The following is a 7,460-nucleotide window of genomic DNA, read 5'->3' on the forward strand; positions in this document are numbered from 1 at the left end:
TTGAAAATTGACTTTCAATAAAAACGAACACAACCAACGACTATCACCAAGACGGAGATAGACGCCGAAAGCCAAAAACCAATAACAACAATCACGTTACATCAAATAAACACCATCTTTTCCAATCCACTACCTCTATCTTAGATCTATTTTTGTACCAAAGAAAACCCAAAGATTTTATATCCGCAACCATTTCTACCACCTTAGTGTTCTTGCCCGAAAAAATCTTTTCATTCCTAGCCCGCCAAATCCTCCAACAAGTAATGATGACAATGCCATGAATAACTAATCTCTTGTTCCCCGTCGCACCACTAACCTTATGCACTTCCATCAAATCATTGACATTATATTTCTTACTCGTATTTTCTAATAATAAGATATTAAGATGTCATGTCATATAGTTGCCTTTAGACTTCAATATAAGATTTATATTTATTATCCTTTGGTCAACCATCGTTCATTTCTTTCTCTCGGAAAGCATCTCGCAAGCAGCAGCAGCAGCAGCAAAAACAATAATAATAATAATATCTTCGATCATATTATTTAAAATCTTAATCTGTGATTGTTCAAAAATTTTCAACCAAGTTAGAAACAAAGCTGATCGTCTACGGCGCTCATGGTTCATGGTTCGACGAATTAACTCGTGTCTTTCAATTTCGATGATTATGTATGTTTTACTTGTATAAAATTTCTATAAAGTATAAATGTCTGAAATAACAAGATAACAATATCAATTAAGATAATACCAAACTACTTATGAGTTTCAATAAGTGGTTAGTTTAGATCATTTGATAGTTAAGTTTTTAAAAATTTTCATTAATTAGAAACATTAAATTTATGACACTACAAAACATTTACAATATCAGCATACCATAAAGTAAATGTCTTATTAACATTTATCATCACATAATTAAACAGGATTAGAAAAATATAAAAACCAATTAACATTTGATTTTTTTGGGTATTGCTTTAAGTGGTTCCAATTTCCTTACAACAATCCCCATTTTATCTCTCATGTCCAACGCCTCAGGCTTCACATTTGCTTCAAGTTCCCAATCAAACTCGTGTAGCAACGAACCTAGCACAAGGTGTAACACGCGTTGCGCGAATGGTACACCCACACACATCCTTCTACCTGCACCAAAGGGTATGAGCTCAAAGTGTTGACCTTTGTAGTCAACTTTTGAGCCCAAGAACCTCTCAGGCTCAAATAAATTAGGGTTTTCCCAGCACCCGGGGTCCCTGCCTATGGCCCATGCATTGACAAACAATTGGGTGTCTTTAGGTATATGATATCCCATGAAATTGGTATTATGGAGCGCCTTTCGTGGGACCAAGAAAGGAATCGGAGCATGTAACCGTAGGGTTTCTTTTATGATGGCTTGTAGGTAAGGAAGGCTATCAATTAAACTCTCGTCGAGCTTCTTGTTCGGGCCAACGACCGAGGCAAGCTCGTCTTTGGCACAAACCATTTTGTCAGGACATCGTAGTAGCTCGGCAAGAGCCCATTCAACCGTGCTACTCGTTGTTTCCGAACCGGCTAGAAATATCTCCTGCAAACAAAATATTTTACCAATTTTAAAACCAAAGTAAATATTAGTCACGTTGAAAGAAAAACATTGATTTTTTAGTACAAGGTGGCACGTGGGTGCAAACGACTCATTTATGTCTTTTGAGGTAGGTTAATCAACGTGATACATTTACATGTTATGATATTATAAGTAATTTATTAAATAATTGAAAGTTTAAAAAAACATAGGTTTAAGAAATAATATACGGTAAAACCTCAATAAATTAATACTAGATAAAATTAATAATTATTTAGTCATAATTTGGGACCAGAGTAAAATTGGACCCCAATCTAGGGATGAGCTCGATACCGTACCGGTACCGGTACTGAAAATACCGATCCCGAAAATCGCCAAATTTTGGTACCGGTACCGGTACCTAAATATTCAGTTCGGTACCGGTACGGTACCGGTACCGGGACGGTACCGGTATTGAAGGCAAAAGTTCGGGAAATACCGGTACCGTACCGATCCCGAAACTCAAAACTTTGGTATCGATTCGGTACCGACGGTACCAAATCGGTACCGGTACCGGTACCAAGTACCAAATGCTCATCCCTACCCCAATCTATAAAATAAGATAATAATTTTTTCGAAATTTCAGTGTATATATATTGGTACCAACAAAACTACAAATTAATAATTACTAAAATATTTCATATTCTAAGATTGTCTAGTAAAAAATGAATCTATATTTTTTACCATGAACCAACTTTCTATTTGTTGGAGAAGAAATGTGCCTTGAAATTTCTTGTAATTTATTTTTTGGTACAATGAACTAACTTTTTACTTATTCAAAAACAATGAACTTGACAAATTAATTAATTTGTGAATTTACATACATTTGGAAATTTAAAGATCATACATAAAACCTCTTAAAATTAATAAATTATCAATTGATTGATATAATAATATTTCACTAAATTAATAAAATGTCTCGGACCCAACATTATTAATTTATAAAGGGTTTACTGTAATGACTTTAATAAATAATATATGTTTACTTGTTATATTAAAAATTACTTATCCAGTTATTCGTATTATAATTGTTTTATTTTTATATATGAAAATTTTTTTTCTAGGTGTTTGAGGGCCGATTAGAAACTTTAAAATGTAAACTGAACCAGCTCACTCGTTAGTTCAATCGGGACGGTTTCTAACCACTTTTAACACCCCAGCCTCAAAGCCGTGACTGGGCATTTAAGCCTTTTGTGTCAAGTGTTATAAAATTTTATATGTTTTTTAACATATGATAGTAACCAACAATTGAATTCAAATACCAAATAAAACTCACCAAAATAAAAATGGTAATGTCTTTCTCGGACAACTTTCCCGGCTCATCTTTCCCGGTTCCTTCATAGTCCAACAACACGTCTAGAAAATCCTTCCTCCTCTCACCGCCGCGTTGTGCTGCCTCATTCAACCGCTTCTCCACCCGCTCGTCCACCCACCCTTTGGCTATCTCTATCGCCTTTCCAACATCACGGTCCATTTTCCTTCTCAACCCTTGCAAATCAAACCGCTTTAGCCACGGGTACAAATCCGATATGTTTGGATGACCTCCCCACTCCATCAACGCTAACATTATGTTGAAAAACTCGGACCCGAGTTTGGAATCCGGATTCGCCAAGTCTCGGGAGAGCATGAGGTTCCCTAGCAAGTTAAATGACGCGAGGAAAACGAATTTCGCTACATGGACCCCACTCCCGGGTGTAGCCGAATTGGATTCTGTTTCAATCCAATCCAGCATATTATCAACACACTGTCTTCTGACAGTGGATGACTCGTTGATTCTTTTAGCAACGAGCATCTCGACTGTACAAATCTTCCTCAGCACTCTCCAATACATTCCATATGGAGCCAGTGCTAAGGAAGATTTGTCATAGTCATGAGACTTACTAGTCTCGGTGATTGTGCGTTCCATGAACGTCAAATCATGGTTTTTAAATAACTCGGTGGCGGCCTTGGTAGTCAAGATCGCCACTGTGTTTACTGATCCAAGTTTTAGCCTAACAACAGGACCATAACGGGTAGCCAGCTCCGCTACGGTCCTGTGTGGCATGGTACCAAGATTGAAAAGGTTGCCGAACACTGGCCATCCCGGTGGCGCTGGTGGTTGTCTTTTTCCGGTGGTTGCTGCCTTTTTCCGGTGGATGAAAACAATAATTAAAAGTGTGATGAAAGAAACTAGATAGAGTGTCCAATTAAACTCCATTTTGGTCTATTTTGGATCATATGTTAAATGTTATTTTAGTCATATATAGTGAACTATGGAATCTGCCGGCGGGTATTAAACTAAGCATCTATATTAAACATAACAATAATATTTTTAAGAGTAAAATGTGGTTTGCGTTTATATGGTTTGTCAAAATCTGTGGTTTTAGTCCAATAGTCTTAAATCTGTGATTTTCGTCCCTGTGGTTTCATTTCACTTGCAATTAAGCCCGACCCCCTAACCCCGTTAAGTTTGGTTGTTAAACCCATCAGCGTACCCCTCACGTGAGGGACGGTTTTGTCTGTTTTCTCTCCAAAGAAACCCCAACCTTAATTCGCAAGCACCCTCACGTGAGGGGCTAAGATGTATTTGGGATCAAAAAAAGGACAAAATTGCCCCTCACATGAAAGGCGTGCTGATGGTCTTAGCGATCAGGCTTAACGGGGTTAGTGGGGCCGGGTTTTAATTGCAAGTGAAATGAACCACAGGGACGAAAATCACAGATTTACAACCATTGGACTAAACCGTAGATTTGAACAAACTATAGGGACGAAAACCGTATTTCAATCTATTTTCAATCATTAATTAGTTTCTACTAACTATAAATTTAAAACCTATAAGGCTATTAATTAAATTTGGTAGCCCCGTCTTTTTTTTAGTTTAGCCAAAAGTTTTGAGATAAGAGACGTCACAATCAGACTAAAAAGTATTGGAACAAATTAAGGTGCATGGTTTCTCGTAGGTGAATAATAGATCGAGTTTATTTGGGTTATCGTGAGAGGATTGGTGTAGGTTTAATCTTACCTTATAATTGGGAGGTTGTTTGTATAGGTGGTTACCATTATGTATTGACGGAGGGTTGTTCGAGTGAGTCTAGCTAGCTTCTTGCTAATTACTTATTATCAAATTAGTATAATTGAGAGGTTTTGTGTTACAAAATATTTTTTAATATTTTATTAGATTTGTTTTATTTTTTTATCTAAATCATTTTGAGATGTAATCAATTGTGATCTCTTTACATGTTGGTTGTTTATAAGTTTGTTAAAGTTTAGCAAAGTTGATGAAATGAAAGTATGTAGATTCAAGGCATCTCTAAAAGCAAAATTTGATGTTAAAACTTTTTTTTTTTTAACATTGAGACCTCCATTCTCTAAGTATATTTCTTGGTTTATTTACTTTTTTTTATTTTATTTTATTTTTTTATTAAATATGCTAATTTGTCGAAATTATTATCTGGGTTTATTTCATATATCGTAACGAGCATATTCGATACCTATCGAATTCGCGTTGATTCGTTGCCACAACGTCCACATTTTATCGACCAACTAAACGTCGTTTTAATTATGTTATTTTTTGTATCGAAAGCTATAGGACTGTGCTATTAGAGAGGAAGGGGCATTTATGGGTATTACCCATGCACCGACCAATCATACACCGTTATTTTATTTCTACCCTTAAGTACCCGTAAACCTCAAAATAACTGGAAACACCTACCCACAAGTACCCTAAAAGTTTTTTTTATTTTTTGGTAAATTTTAAAAATAAATAAAACAATTAAATGTAATTAAAATTAAAATTTTACATAATTGAAACCGGAAAAATAAAATATGACGATCAAAACCAAAAAATTAAAACACGAACATTTAAACTAGATGATTCTTTTGCCAATTATATTTTTTCGCAATTTCTTGTTTGCGGGTTATAGCGATTTTATTCACCTCGTCGTCTAGATGATCGTGTGGCCAAGTATATGTCTTCGTCCTCTAGATGAATGTCCCGAGATCATCGTTTGAGAAATTTGCCAATGGTGGTTTGAGTGAATAGAAATGGTGAATGTTGAGTGATAAAATGATGAAATGTTTGAGTGAATAAAAATGATGAAAAGTTATTGGTATTTATATGTAATAAATTGAATATTAATGGATGTTTTAAATTCTTAAAATCTCCATGGTCATATAAACACCACACGGTAAACCTTTGCCATAAATTGTAATTTGGTAAACTACCCACATAGTTAGGGGTCGGTTTGCCATGTGATAAACTACCCAAAAACCTTACCCACACTAGTGCCCCTTCCCCTCTTATACCAAACTAGTTTTCTACCCAGCGCGTTGCGCCGGGATAGGTTGTTAGAAATCGGACGGTGGTAGAACCTAAGCACTGAAGTGGTAAGTCAATGCGAATTCAGTCGGTTTTAGTTACGCGCGTTTTTGTGTCGGTATAAAAACCAAAAATAAAACATAAGTTATAAAAATTAAGGTGGACCAATGAGGAAGCATTGGTCAGTAAAACCCATGCGTTGGTAAAACTCGACCGTTGTTGATCCCGGGCGTTAAGTCAGTCAGTCTATGTAAATTCAGGCGGTTTCCCTCACGTTCTTTACAGTACTAAAACTAAAACAAAGAAAATCGGCATTCGGTTGGTTTTCGTTACGGTACTGGAACTAAAACAAAACAATAACAAAAAAAATCAAAACAAAAAATAAAAAAAACACAGAATCTTTTTCACCGCTAAGGTGCCGCAAGGTGGCCTAATAGGGTCTTGCGGCACCAAAGTTTCAAAATATATATAGTAATAATTCATGTCGGTTCGCCTCCTGAATGTGTGTTTTTTAATATGTTAATTTGGTGTATTTAGGTGTTGAAGAATTAATTATTTTTGTTTATTTCCGGATACGTAAGCTGATAACGACCGAATTCGCGTTGGCTCGCAACCGTAACACCCATATACGCCAACTGCATTCGCTACATATAAGTTTTATAACAGCCGAACAACACCAGCCCAGCATAACACGTCGGGTAAATCACCTAGTTATTAATAAAACGGGATATTTTCATCATTTAAAAAAAGTACGAGCATTAACGAAAAAGAGACAATTAACCTCTTTAGAAACCATTAGGCACCTCCAATGCTCCAAATAACCATATAGTGATCTAATGTTTGTGAATATCTAATTAGAAATATACTAACAACTAGATTTTATCCCCCGTATTACGGAGGTTGTTTTATATTACGTTTTTAATATTATATATGTATATTTAGATTTTAATTTTATTTATTGTAAAAAAGTTAATAATTAATATACTTGAGGTTTGATGATGAAATGGTTTCACAAATAAATGATATGTTATAATCCGGTTTAAAAGCTATTTGGGTTTGGTGATACCCATTACCCGTTTATTTTCTTTATTATAAAACTAGCTTTAGAGCCCGTATCACACACAGGATGATCCAAATTATAAAATTACAAGTAAAACAAATAATTACATAACGTATATGAAAAAATGTATTACATTTAAGTTTGTATCTATACTATATGTACATAAATTAATTTTATTTATATCACAAAATGATTTTTTTTAAATGAACTTAATAAAAAATGCACGTGTAGAAACGTACTTGAGAATGCCTTTTCTATTGAAAATTTCATTCTCAGTATCATATATATACAATTGAAAGAATTTTGGTTACTAACCAGTTTCGGGAATAAGACTTTTCATAGTACAATAGTAGTTCTAACCACTCAGCCTAAATACAGAATAAGTGTTACATTTGATATATTTATCAATTTACCACCCATCAAATGAAATGAGAACATTAAATTGTCACGACTAATGTTCTTCAAAAACTATGTTTTCTGAGCTACACCATGAAAAGAATTTTGATAAGCTTCAGGG

General features: G+C 34.9%; 1 pseudogene across 1 annotated transcript; it reads right to left on the reverse strand.

Moving 5' to 3' along the window:
* Nucleotides 1-941: 941 nt before the first annotated feature.
* Nucleotides 942-3,803, reverse strand: LOC143626782 (cytochrome P450 76A2-like; annotated as a pseudogene). The gene is made up of 2 exons (XR_013152484.1): nt 2,863-3,803; nt 942-1,553 (listed from the first exon to the last, which is right to left on the reverse strand). The product of XR_013152484.1 is annotated as a cytochrome P450 76A2-like (transcript).
* Between the last annotated feature and the right edge of the window lie 3,657 nt (nt 3,804-7,460).

The sequence above is a fragment of the Bidens hawaiensis genome, unplaced genomic scaffold (genome assembly GCF_021521415.1).
Source record: "Bidens hawaiensis isolate Kalapana, Puna unplaced genomic scaffold, B.hawaiensis_p1.1 tig00004525_1, whole genome shotgun sequence".
Taxonomy (NCBI): Eukaryota; Viridiplantae; Streptophyta; class Magnoliopsida; order Asterales; family Asteraceae; genus Bidens; species Bidens hawaiensis.